The 13,513-nt window shown below is 43.3% G+C and overlaps 1 long non-coding RNA gene across 1 annotated transcript; it reads right to left on the bottom strand.

Annotated features, from left to right (window-relative positions):
* Nucleotides 1-5,099: 5,099 nt before the first annotated feature.
* Nucleotides 5,100-12,225, bottom strand: LOC309689979. Its single transcript, XR_014271574.1, has 3 exons — nt 12,148-12,225; nt 5,304-5,601; nt 5,100-5,218 (listed from the first exon to the last, which is right to left on the bottom strand). It is a non-coding gene; the product is annotated as an uncharacterized lncRNA (long non-coding RNA).
* Nucleotides 12,226-13,513: the final 1,288 nt, after the last annotated feature.

The following is a 13,513-nucleotide window of genomic DNA, read 5'->3' as shown; positions in this document are numbered from 1 at the left end:
TTTAAAGATCAGGGCCCTATTTCAGGAAGCCGGTTTAGTGCAAACTCTGAGTAAGTATACCCTGAGTTAACGAAAACTCTGGGTTTTCGGTTTCACAAAGCGAGTTTAGATTAATTCCGAGCGAGTTACTATGACGACACACTCCGTGAAGCTAACCTGCCCCCTAGCAGGTTTACTTCAACTAACCCTGACTTTCTCCGCCTCTTTGTCGGAAACCTGACTGTAGGAAGTGTCAGACATGGCGTGCCCCTTCCTTGAAGAGCCAGTAGATGTTGAAGCCCAAATTCTCCGCAGAGCTCTCCGCCGGGAGAGAGTGATTAGAGCACGTTTGGACATTTTATCATTTCCTGATGATTTCCTGTGTGAACGTTACCATTTTTCAGCACAATCTATAATTTATTTGAATAACATCCTCAGGCCTAATATTGCTCATGTGACACATCGCGGACATCCTCTCAGTTCTGTACATATTATTTGTATTGCACTTCGTTTTTTTGCAAACGGGAGCTTTCTGTATAATATTGGTGATGCTGAGCACGTTTCCAAGGCTACCGTCTGTCGGGCAGTCAGGAATGTTACAGTTGCACTGAAACGTCTCCTGTACTCGTTTGTGGTGTTCCCCGGTCATAGACCCACAAGATTTATCAAAGAGGGATGCCACAAAATTGCAGGTATCAGGATGAACAAAACTTAATCCATGATGTGGTGATACTTGAACTACTACTTAAATTTTACATTTATTTTCACGGTTCCCAGGCGTGATTGGCTGTATAGATGGCACTCACATTCCAATCATTGCTCCTTCAGTAAATGAAGGAGACTATGTGAACAGGAAGTCTTTCCACAGCATTAATGTACAGGTACATAGCTCCCTGTAGCATTTCAAACTAACAAATTATTTCATTATAGTAATGGATGCCAATTTGTGTTCTCTGCACTGTGAAGATCATATATGATGCTGGCAACATTATCACAAATGTGGAAGCCAACTGCTCAGCCTCTGTGAGTGGTGGTGGTGGAGGACCCCCACCTGTTTTTCGGGCCTCCGCTTTTTTTCTGTTGGCTATAACGGGTCACATTTGAGCATACAGAGTAAGCAAATATGTACTTGTAATGTGCTCAGATAATTTCAATAAGTGCTTACAGAGGGGAAATTAATGTAGCCTCTAACTGCAATTGATTTACATCGGACAAACAGACCAAGCACTATGGCTCATAATACAATTACACCTTACCTGTTTGGACTATATTTTTATATTTCTTTTTTTTAAATTTTTTTTTTTACTTGCTGCCAGGAACGTTTGGGGCCTGTTGGGTTGCACCTGCGCTCACATCACATCACAAAATAAAATGTATAAATTAAAAAATAAAATAAAATATAATATAATAACGTGTTAAATGGGTGGAAATCCCTAGATCAATGTTTAAATTAACACTCACGCATTGACTCTGTCGGCTATGTTTTGCCATGCATGCTCCCTTTCTTTTGCAGCTGAGGCTGTGTTACTTTTTTCCGCAAAATTTGCATGTTATCGGCATATGCTGCCATCAGAATTTCGGCCTCAAGCGCTGTAAAATACATTGACCGCGCCTTCTTTCCCTCCGTCTCCATGGTGACTCGCTTAATCTGTGCTCCACTAATCAGGGCTTTATGTATCCTCGTGCGCGCGTTCAACTTGGGGTTAAAGCAACTCCGTGTTGATTGAACTAATTGTTATCAGCCTTTCTGAAACCGAATATTCCGAGTTGGACAGTTCGGGGTTACTCAACCCTGAGTATCGTTTTTCACTCTGAGTTTTCTAAACCGGCTTCCTGAAATAGGGCCCAGGCACAGAGCCTTCGACAGTACAGGAGATCCAAAGGCACTCTTAGGCCTGAAGAGGGCAGCACGATGTGCCAAGCAGCTACTTTAGCACAAGCTTAGAACGTTTGTCGATATTTCAGAAAGCCTCTTGTAAATCTTATTTAATTGTGTAACATATCGTGCCAAATCTAGCTTTTTCTATTAGTGTGTGTGTGTGTTTGTGTGTGTGTGTTTAGGGAGGGCATGCATTACAGGCTGACCAGGAGTCTAAGAATTAACAAAAAAAAAAAAAAAAAAAAAAGAACCCTGATTTCGATAAATAGTGGGAATATTCTTCAGGGGTTTCTTCATTTGTTTATTTCATTTTGTTTTCAGGCATTTTCCTTCTGAAACCTTCATAGATCTGCCTCTGAGCCTTTCTTGCCTTTCTTGTTTCCCTGTGAAACAGAAAATTGCAGAAAGGACACAATTATTTATGGATATCAGGAGGTCTGTGTGTGTGCTTTTATTAATTCAAGTCAAAAGATGACAAATTCATGACACATTTATGATTTAAGACATTTGACAACTTGAAAGATTTAGACCCCCCCCCCCCCCCCCCCCCCCCCCCCAAAAAAAAAACCCCAAAAAAATATGTGGGAGGAACAAAAACTTGTAGGATAAAAATTTATAACCACAGTGGAAGACAAATAAAAGGACTGAGCAAAGAGTAATGAGATTTTACTGCATCATCTCTCCAGGTCAACAGTTTGCAGTTCTTATTTTTTATGATGGTGCTGTTGTAGAAAGATGAAATAAAACAGGAAAACAAAAATAATTACCGTTACAAGAAATTTAAGTTCTTCTGGCCTGAACTCTAAAACCCCATTAAGTCATTGTATTGAGTGCTTTACAACATCAAGCAGCTTTGTTTACCACCTGGTATCTACTACAGAAACTGTTCCTGACATCCCCATAAATACATCACCTGTCTACCAGAACCTTTTCTGTATTTTACACATTTTCTTCATGTAGAAAAACTGAGACATGCTATATAAGATATATCATGGATTAGATATGTCATTAAAAAGCTTTACATTAACAGAAAGCTTCACTCATCCAGACCCACTTAAGAGCGGGCAGTACACGTCATCTTTTTCCTCGATTTCAGCCAGCAGGAGTTGGCCATGGATTTTAAAAGCTGCCATTACCCTCTCCAGTCTATAGGCACACTTTTTAGTATCACAGATAACAAAAGTCACAAAAAACCCCATTATAACAGACCAAACAAAAACAACAACAACAAAAAAAACCCTCACTTATGGACATCAACCTAACCCACACACTACCCACCAGAGATGGGCAGTAACGCGTTACTGTAATCTGATTAATTTTTTCGAGTAACGAGTAAAGTAAGGGATTACTATTGCAAAAACGGTAATTAGATTACCGTTACTTTCCCGTAGGAATGCTGCGTTACTGTGTTACTAAAACCGTGATTTTTTGCGAGAATGTCTCATGACAGTGACGTAAGCGAGTGCGCCGTTAGTGACAACAGCCGTGTGCAGATCAACAGTGGATCACATTTCGATTGTGGGAGAGAGTATGAGCGTGCAGCGTTTAAAGCGTGGAAGTACTGACCTTACTTTGAGTTTGATTCCATAAAAAGTGACAAAAACATTAGCGTCCATCGTGCGTGGGAAGAAAACTTCTTTTTACAGCGAAAAAACCCCCTAAACTTCCAAACAAACACCGAGTGCGCAACGACGTAATGGGAAATTCACAGAGAAACTCACGGATTCTTCAACTGACCGCGGCACACCTGCACCAGGGTAAACCTCCGCCTACCGCAGTCCTGCTTTACAGGTGAAAATAGAGCAACAGGACCGCTAGTCTTTGACTTTATTTATTTTCTACTGTGTTTTACTTGCATCTATTTGAAAGAGTGAGTGTAAACACAAAAAATATTTTACTTTATGTGCTGGAATGTGTGGAATATAGTTTTAAATGTTAAACTAATTTATTCAACTCAGAGAATGTTGCATATAATTACATTTTTGCTTGATGCATAAAGTTAAAAGATTAAAACTAATAAAACAAGTTAAAAAAAGAGACTTTTCCATTTGATTACATTTTGTATGATGGATTATGTAGAAAAAGTAGAATTGGGCTGAAAGATCTATCACTTTATCACCTCTTCAGGTTGTAAATCGTGTTTTTAAAAAGTAACTAAGTAACTAAGTAATTAATTACTTTTGAAAATAAGTAATCAGTAAAGTAATGGGATTACTTTTTGGGGTAAGTAATCAGTAATTAGTTACTGATTACTTTTTTCAAGTAACTTGACCAACACTGCTACCCACTGCTTCCTACCTTCCTGGGAGGCCTCACATGCAGCTGTGTGTGATCAGAGGGACACTGGGGGGTCTCTTGCCTGAGTACTCAGACCCCCCCCCCCCACTTCCACTGTTGCCCCTGAGGCTGTCCCCCGAAAGGTCATGAGTTCGCCACGAAGGCGATCAATCATTATCTGCTGGTTCACCAGTTGTTCTGTCTAAACATTTGCACAGAGGTGCACATTTAAAGAACAAATGATAACACAGCAGACATGCATTAAATTCATCTTTTAATTTTTTTCCCGTAAATAAAATATACTGATTTCTGCATCACAGAGCAGCTCTTTATTGCACTGTTCTCCTCCTCAACTGTATGCGTAATCGCTGCTTTTCTTCCTCTAACAACATAAGGTGAGTTTTCCTCTCTTGAGGGAGTTTCTCGAGTTCCTCTTTTACCCGTCTCAGTTCTGCATCTTTCTGCTGCAACAGTTGCTTGTCTATGTGGAGAGCTTCCTAAGCATACAAAAGAGAAACTGGATAGGATAGCCAGCCTATAAAATTGTACAACTTGGCTTTTGTCTATGTAAACAGTTTGATCCAGTTGAGCCATGCTGCGTTTATTCACATCATCTTCTCATAAGCTCTCAGAGGATAAGATGTTCCAGACGAAATGTTGACAACTTGTAACGGAAACAAAGGAATAACCAATGATATACCCATGGCTTTACTTCTTTCTACAGCCTCAAATCTAAACGGGATGCAGTCATTCTTAGTTTACATTAGCTATGTCTGTGGTTTTTAAAAAAAAATCCATATTAGACTTCAGTTCTTTAACGGCAATTCCATCAGCAGTTTGAAATGATTTCAGTCTGAATACACTTCTCCTATTCTGAATAGCAGGTGTCACAGAACATGGAGTGTTCAGGTAACAGGACCCCAAAGCAGACTCAGCACACCGCAGCTCAGAACTATGTACACGTTTTTATTGAACTGAAGAATCTTTTAACAACGTTAAGGAAACGGAAAAATAAAGCCCACGCCACGGGGGGAAACGAGGAGCGTGGAGCCCAGGAGCACAGTAATCGGGACCGTGGGGAAACTGCAACAGAAAGGGGAGACAGAGTTAACAGCACGCAGATTGTCAAGAAATGAACAGCTAGACTTCATAAGTAGCCGAGGCTTACAAGTAGAGCAGGACTGTGGAGCTTGGAGGGGAGAGGTGCCCATGAAGGGAATCCTAGGGAGGGAGGCAGTCAGGCAGGATGACAGGCAGGCCACAGGCTTCCACGCCGAATGCTGGTCACACTGGGAGGAGACTTACAGACTGGCGAGGAGAAGCCGTCAGAGCTGGCTGAAGTAGTCCTCCGGTGATTGCCTCAGATGAGACGCAGGTGATTTGGAGGCGGCCCAGCCCGAGGGTGTGGCCACCGCAGCCTCCCACGGCTCCCTGGATGCTGAGCCACAGGCCGTGACAGCAGGTATCTAAGAGGGTACAGTAATATATCATGTATTCTAATTTTTGCCTCATAACTTTTGCACTGTCCACTCCTGCTGTGACAAAACAAATTTCCCACGTGTGGGACTAATAAAGGTTATCTTATCTTATCTTATCTTATCTTATCTTATCTTATATAAATAAAACACCAAGCTCATTTGTTGTTGTTTAATGTGTCAGGCATGTCCACATGTTGGAGACACTAACCATCTTTTACACTTCAAGGCAACCAAATAAAAATCTCAGAGTTTTTTTTGCTTTACTTTTTATCAATTGATTGTAATCAAAGTGTTTGCGATCTCTTAATGGCAACATCCCTTTTAAAATCTTTTATAGTTACCTGGTATTTTTTTTTAGCTCTTCTCTGAGGTTTAATGGAGCAAAATGGTCTCCCTCCTCCTTTGAACACTCCATACGAGTTGGAGGTGAGTGACTGACAGCTCTGAGTCTCTCCTGCAGCCGCTGCCTGAAAGAAGGACTTGGACGGTTCTGAATGTATCGGGCAGTAGATGCAAACTTGAGGACGCCCAGGGTCTCAGCTACAAAGTGGTGGGAGGGGCTTACACACGCCACCATTAGCGTGTGGGCGCTGCCTCCTAATGAGTCACGAAGGAGTCGAGTGATCTTGGCATTACGGTATGGTACGTGTGCACTGCCGGAGTTGTTACTGTGCCGATTTTGACTTCGGTCTGAAAGTGCACGGATAACGTTGCCCAGTGCAAACAGGCCTGTGTTGATATGAGCAAACTCTTTCAGTTGTGTGTGTGTTCTCAGTTTTTCTAGCACATTCCGAGCCTGCCAGGTCAACCAGACAGAGCTTAGAGGAGCAGACAGACTTAAAGGAAGAGTTCTTGCTGTTATGGCAGGATAACACGACCTGAAGGGTGAGGATGGTATGAGAGCGACTGGAGCGCTCGTTCATTCCTGTGGTGCTGGTGTGCCGCAAAGCATTTCCCATCTTTACAATGCTGAGCAGCTCCTCTGCCAGTGTTGGGAAGGTTACTTTTAAAATGTATTCCATTACAGAATACAGAATACATGCCCCAAAATGTATTCTGTAATGTATTCCGTTACGTTACTCAATGACAGTAACGTATTCGGAATACTTTGGATTACTTAATATATTATCATGCTTTTTACAACAACGTGAATGTACTATTGCTGTGTGATTTATTACTATTACTGAATGTCCGCGACTCCGAACCGTAGTAAAGGGACCTCTGACTAATACCGGTGCGTCGCCCCACAGCCGGAGATTAGGACTTCGGAACTGCCGGCTGTGGTGAGTGGAAAAGACGCTGTTTCACCAGTTCATATGACTGTTTATACCGGGGCTGTGTTCGTTGAGTCAGCTGCTCAGCCGGTAGCTCGGTTAGCTGCCCAGCAGTCGCTAACTCAGTCAGCCGCTCAATCATCACCTCCATTACAGTCACAGTCAGACCCAGTAGACACAGTCCATAGCCCAGTCAATAGCTCAGTTGGCAAGAGATTCATCAGCCTTATTATCAGTTCAGCCAGCCACTCCACCACCTGTTACTACTTCGCTACCTGTAGCTCAGTTGCCACCAGTTCAGCAGCCTGTCCACTCATTTACCCAGCCTGTATCCTCACAGCCTCATTACAAGCAGGGAACACACTCCACACAAACTTTTGCTGGTTCATTTAAGCTGGCCATCTCAGAGACCGTTGCTCCCTCTAGGGCCTCCCCAGAGGCTGGGTGTCAGTCACCAGCCAACTCTGGACCCCTAGAGGTCAAGACGCCAGCACCAGCAGCCTCACCGGAGAACTCACCAGAACAGTCTCGGCTCTCAGCACCCCCTGAGAGTTCAAGTGAGTTCACCCGTCCGCCTCAGTCCTCTGCTGAGTGTATTGGGGAGCACTTTCAGCCCTCTGAGGACTGTATCCCACTGTTGCTGCCTGAGTCTAGCCACTGTGCTGCTCAGTCCCAGCCAGTGTCCACACTGGCAGAGGTCTCCGTACCTGCTGCTTCAGAGACTGGTTCCACTGGAGGGCCTGAGGAGCCCGTCCGGTCTCAAGTCATGTTAGCTGGGGGTTCAGGTGAACCCAGCCACCGTCCCGCCTCGTCGGCTGGAGGGCCTGAGGAGCCCGTCCAGTCTCACGTCATGTTAGCTGGGGGTTCAGGTGAACCCAGCCAGCGTCCTGCCTCGTCGGCTGGAGGGCCTGAGGAGCCCGGCCAGCCTCACGTCATGTTAGCTGGGGGTTCAGGTGAACCCAGCCAGCGTCCTGCCTCGTCGGCTGGAGGGCCTGAGGAGCCCGGCCAGCCTCATGTCATGTTAGCTGGGGGTTCAGGTGAACCCAGCCAGCGTCCTGCCTCGTCGGCTGGAGGGCCTGAGGAGCCCGGCCAGCCTCAAGTGTCGTCTGCTGGGGGTTTAGGAGAACCCAGCCAGCCTCAAGTGTCGGCTGCTGGAGGGCCCGTGGAGCCCGTCCAGCCTCAAGCCACGTCTGCTGGAGGGCCCGAGGAGCCCGTCCAGCCTCATGCCACGTCTGCTGGAGGGCCCGAGGAGCCCGTCCAGCCTCATGCCACGTCTGCTGGAGGGTCCGAGGAGCTCACCCAGCACCACGCCTCGTTAGCTGAGGGTCCTGGAGGACCCAGCCAGCACATCTCCACATCACCTCCTGCAGCATCGCTGCCGTCAGGTTCCGCAGCCGTCCCGCTGCCGTCAGGTTCCGCAGCCGTCCCGCTGCCGTCATCCACGCCTGGTCCGGCCTCCGCGTCTTCATCATCTTCGCCTGGTCCAGCCTCCGCGCCTTCATCATCTTCGCCTGGTCCAGCCTCCGCGTCTTCATCATCTTCGCCTGGTCCAGCCTCAGCTCCGCCCTCGTCTGGTCCTGCCTCGTCTGGTCCTGTGGTTGCCACGCCGCCGTCAGTGCCAGCTCGACCCGTTCCGCCTCGCCTCTGCCGGCCGTTTTCCGAGCCTCTAAGATGGCATCATGGCCTTCGGGGACGGCCTCCGGAAAGAGTTCGTCGTACCCCTGGCCTCTCTTATATATTTATCAGAGAATGACAAAATTCTACCCCAATCTTCTTTAGAAATTGCACAACTCAAATCTCTCTGCCATATAATCCTCAAGTTTTCACATATCTCTTTTTTTGGATTGTTAAACAGTTTGTAGAAAACAGCTGCTCTATGTGCTGTACTGGACAATTCTAAAAACTCCACCATATTTGAGCTTTGAGTAAATTTTCCTTTGGTAATACAATCCCTAATTTGTAAATATTTCCAAAAATTATTTTCTCTTATCAAACCATATTTTTGGGTTATTTCAGCGAATGACATAAACACTCCCCCTGAGTAAAGATCACTTATCCTGTGTATGCCTTTGACAAGCCATACTTCCAGAACACTGTTTTTCGCCCAATCTGTACAGCGGTGTTGTTCCATAGCGAGGTATAAGGTTGTCTTAAATGAGATGCTCCACACATCTTGTGCACCTCTACCCAGACAGCTTTAGAATACCCGAGCACTGGGTTATTATGAAAGTCTTGTCCATTAATTGCTGAGCCCTGTGAGAGAACATCCAAGGGTGTAAAAGGGCTCACTAGTTCCTGTTCGATCTTCATCCAGCTCAGCTCAGAGTCCGAACCTGTCCAGTGCTTGGCCAGTCTTGACATTTCAAAAGCTAAATTAAACAACTTCACATTTGGGAGGGCCATTCCCCCAATGTCTTTAGAGGCCCACATTTTCTTTATATTCACTCTTGGCTTCTTGTTATTCCACAAAAAATCTTTAATTAACTTCTCAAATTGACTAAATATGTGTAAAGGAATTCTTACAGGTAACATCATGGAAACATAATTGAACTGTGGGGCCACCATCATTTTAATCACATTAATTTTACCCCATAGTGTAAGATTCAATTTACCCCATTTATCCAGATTTGTTTTTATCTTTAGGAGGATAGGTTCCATATTTGAAAGCATAATATCCTCCAGTTTGGGTTTTAATAATATTCCTAAATACTTCATACCTGAAGGTAAGTACTTAAAATTGAATGGAGTAATGTCATCTAGAATGACATGATGCTGATAGTGGCATGCCTTCCGATTTGTACCAGTTTATCTTATAACCTGACAACCTTGAAAATGACTCAACACATGTGAGTAGCGCTGGTAGAAACTGCATGGGATCCGTTAGTACTGCTAAGATGTCATCAGCATATAGAAATAACTTGTGCTCCATACCCCCTGCATGAACACCTCTGACATCCCTGTTAGCTCGAATAGCCAAGGCCAGTGGTTCCAGAAATATTGTGAAAAGCAGCGGGGACAAAGAACACCCTTGTCAAAGAACATCCATTTGTCAAAACTGCTGCCCTTGGACTTGCATATACAGTTTTGACCCAATTACAAAATCCAGGCCCAAACCCGAACCTTGCAAGGGTTGTCATAAGGAAGCCCCATTCTACCCGATCAAAAGCCTTCTCAGCATCCAGTGAGAAGGCCGCAACCGGGGCTAGACTAGATTTGCTTTTGTGCATGAGATGAAGAAGTCTTCTAATGTTATCACCTGAGGACCTATTCTTAATAAAGCCAACCTGATCACCATTGATGATATCTGGTAATATTTGATCCAGGCAGAAGGCCAAAACCTTCGTCAAAATTTTGCAATCGACGCCCAAAAGGCTTACTGGCCGGTAATTTGATGGGTCCAATAGATCCCTATCCTTTTTAGGAATAAGGGAGATTAGTGCCTCATTAAATGTATTCGGTAAGGAACCTATTTCTAATGCCTCAAGGTAAACTTTATGCAAGACTGGAGCTAAAATATCAATATATTTCTTATAATAGTATAATATAAAAGTAAGGCGCTATATAAATACAGGCCATAATACTCAATCGGGAAGCCATCCAAGCCTGGCGATTTCCCATTTTTCATTGATGAGATCGCAGCTCTGACCTCTTCTTCAGTTATAGGCGCATCCAGCCTTGTTTTCTGTTCCTCAGAAAGAGTAGGTAATTGTAGACCTGAAAAAAATGTCTTCACCTCCCCCTCATTAAGTGCACCAGCAGAGGTATACAAATCTTAATAAAATGATTTGAAAATTGAATTTATTTCTTTTGATGAGGTTACCACTTGGCTGTCTTTCTTAATCATAGATATCGTGGGTGGCTGTAGCTCAGGTGGCAGAGCAGGTCAGCCACTAATCAGAAAGTTGGTGGTTCGATCCCAGGCTGCCTCCTGGCTGCAAGCCAAATATCCTTGGGCAAGATACTAACCCCGTGTTTGCCTACTGGTGGTGGTCAGAGGGCCCGGTGGCGCCAGTGTCCAGCACTGGGGCAGCTGTGGCTACAATGTAGCTTGCCATCGCCAGTGTGTGAATGGGTGAATGATTGAATGTAGTGTGAAGCGCTTTGGGGTCCTTAGGGACTAGAAAAGCGCTATACAAATGCAGGCCATATATTATTTAAATTATCTTGCTGCTTCAGTTGCCTTGCCAATAGTCTACCATTCTTTTCGCCACCTTCATAAAATTTTGTTTTAAGCCTAAATAAGGCATATTCTGCCTTTTTGTTATAAATGTCATTCAGCTGGTATTTTAATTTACATATAGTCTGGTATTTATAATTTGAGTATTGTCTTGCTAAATCCTTCTCCAATTCTCGTATTTCTTTATCTAAGGTTTTTTCCCATTCTAGATCACTTTTCTTAACTTTTGTTGCATATGCAATTATCTTTCCTCTTATATATGCTTTAGACGCTTCCCAAACTGTGGCTACTTTATCTGTGGAACCCATATTGATTTCAAAGAAAATTTTAAGATCCTTTGTTAACTCCTCACTAAAACTTTTGTTCTGCAACAACATCGTGTTAAGCCTCCAGCGACCCCTCTTTGTTCTATCTGTGTTTAAATCAATTTGCAACTCTACCGTGGCATGATCACTAATGGCAATGGCACCAATCTCACAGTCGACAACTGAATCGACCAAAGACTTTGATATTAAAGCGAAATCTATCCTCGAATATGTTTTATGACAATTGGAGTAAAATGTATATTCCCTTGAACTAGGATTAACTAACCTCCAAATGTCTACTAGGCAAAGATCCTCTGTCAGTAAATGAACAGCCTCTCTGTCCCTGGGTGTAGACCTACCCCTGGGTTTCTAGTGATGGGATTTCCGGCTCTTTTTAGAGAACTGGCTCTTTCGGTTCGGCTCACTAAAAAGAGCCGGCTCTTTCGGCTCCGAACCGGCTCTTCAGGTTGTTTTGTTGCTTTAATTAATTTATTATTAACAACAATATAAAATTATGCACAAAAGGAATTACTAATGTAAAAAAAAAAGTGGTTTTATTTATATATGTTTATATATAAATATATGCGGTGGCTCCTAGAGACAAAGCACGTACAAACTCCAAAACACATTTCTAGCATGAACTGAACTTCCAAAACGGAGCTACCTAGATCACTTAAATTACACAATTGAAAGCATGAAAGCATATGTGTATTGTTTGTGTATTTATACACAAGCATTCATATATAGTCAAATAATAATTTAAAAAATGTTCATTTACCTGTTATTACCACACACCAAATCCGGTCGTTGGTACTTGCTGGCTTGTGTAGCTGTAACGCTTCCAGCTCTTCATAAATCACAGACGCTCAGAAAGGTTGGCTTTTCACAGTTTATTCCTGCAGAAGACATAAAACACACTCAACAGGTGTCTTCTGATGGTATCAGCAATTGTAGCTCCCTCACAGTGCAAACGCGCACTGTGTTTACAGACTTACAATTAACTTTTTAATAAAGAAAAGATGGAAAATAATAATTTCTCCCATTTTACAGTCTGTCACACTGAATTTGTATACAAAAAGAAATCTTATGAATAATAAAATACATTTCACAATCGTATAAAACAAAATAACAGGATAACAGAAGTATCACCGACTAAACATTTCCCTCTAGTGGACAAATTAACAATAGCGCATTACATTTTCACTTGCTTGTGCTGTACAGACAAAATGACTGTTAACAAGCTCACGTACCTGCAGAAGACATAAAACACACTCAACAGGTATCTTCTGATGGTATCAGCAATTGTAGCTCCTACAATGTAAAACAACATCACAAAAAGCACAGAAAAACAGTAAATCCAAACACATTTCGTGCTATGCGCAGCAACCACTAGGGGGCTAACAAAAGCTTACTGCCAAAGAGCATAAATACGGCAGAAACACTGTTTAACAGCAACCAGCCTTGTTTTCTGTTCCTCAGAAAGAGTAGGTAATTGTAGACCTGAAAAAAATGTCTTCACCTCCCCCTCATTAAGTGCACCAGCAGAGGTATACAAATCTTAATAAAATGATTTGAAAATTGAATTTATTTCTTTTGATGAGGTTACCACTTGGCTGTCTTTCTTAATCATAGATATCGTGGGTGGCTGTAGCTCAGGTGGCAGAGCAGGTCAGCCACTAATCAGAAAGTTGGTGGTTCGATCCCAGGCTGCCTCCTGGCTGCAAGCCAAATATCCTTGGGCAAGATACTAACCCCGTGTTTGCCTACTGGTGGTGGTCAGAGGGCCCGGTGGCGCCAGTGTCCAGCACTGGGGCAGCTGTGGCTACAATGTAGCTTGCCATCGCCAGTGTGTGAATGGGTGAATGATTGAATGTAGTGTGAAGCGCTTTGGGGTCCTTAGGGACTAGAAAAGCGCTATACAAATGCAGGCCATATATTATTTAAATTATCTTGCTGCTTCAGTTGCCTTGCCAATAGTCTACCATTCTTTTCGCCACCTTCATAAAATTTTGTTTTAAGCCTAAATAAGGCATATTCTGCCTTTTTGTTATAAATGTCATTCAGCTGGTATTTTAATTTACATATAGTCTGGTATTTATAATTTGAGTATTGTCTTGCTAAATCCTTCTCCAATTCTCGTATTT

The sequence above is a fragment of the Aulonocara stuartgranti genome, assembly GCF_965226115.1.
Source record: "Aulonocara stuartgranti genome assembly, chromosome: 15".
NCBI classification, from domain to species: domain Eukaryota; kingdom Metazoa; phylum Chordata; class Actinopteri; order Cichliformes; family Cichlidae; genus Aulonocara; species Aulonocara stuartgranti.
The sequence above is the reverse complement of the archived record's forward strand: the minus strand, read 5'-3'. Positions and strand labels throughout refer to the sequence as shown.